Source organism: Penaeus monodon, chromosome 32, assembly GCF_015228065.2.
Source record: "Penaeus monodon isolate SGIC_2016 chromosome 32, NSTDA_Pmon_1, whole genome shotgun sequence".
Lineage (NCBI taxonomy): Eukaryota > Metazoa > Arthropoda > Malacostraca > Decapoda > Penaeidae > Penaeus > Penaeus monodon.
In genome coordinates this window covers 13,959,719-13,960,092 of record NC_051417.1, presented here as the reverse complement: position 1 = coordinate 13,960,092, position 374 = coordinate 13,959,719, and the positions used below count along the sequence as shown (strand labels likewise).

The 374-nt window shown below is 44.4% G+C and overlaps 1 protein-coding gene across 3 annotated transcripts in view; it reads left to right on the top strand.

Annotated features, from left to right (window-relative positions):
- LOC119593515 (ABC transporter G family member 21-like) overlaps positions 1-374 on the top strand; it is a 27,760-nt gene that overhangs the window by 3,042 nt on the left and 24,344 nt on the right. The gene's annotated exons all lie outside the window — the stretch shown is intronic.

Here is a 374-nt window from a genome sequence, read left to right as displayed (position 1 = left end):
ATTGAAAATACATGTACGTATGTGTATGTAATTTAACTCCTGCTTGCAGGTGGGTATGGCCGTTTTACACTCATATATCCACTTAAACTTGACAATAGTCCGCCGTTTTCTCCAACATCCAAACTACATTGACCTCAAGGGATCCTAAATGAGAATCAATCCAACGAAGCGAGATTTAGGGCTGGCCATTTTATTCGTTCGTCGTTTTCCTCGTTGTTATTCGGTGATTTCGCTACGTCTGCCCTTTTAGAAGCCTTGCGTCGGCTGGGGAAACGATTGTGAAAACGGGCTGACGTTATTGGAACCTCGTCAGTGGTGCATCGGTGAGAGTTTACCTGGCTGTTCGTCTGACTGCCTACCTTTCTTTCTTTTAC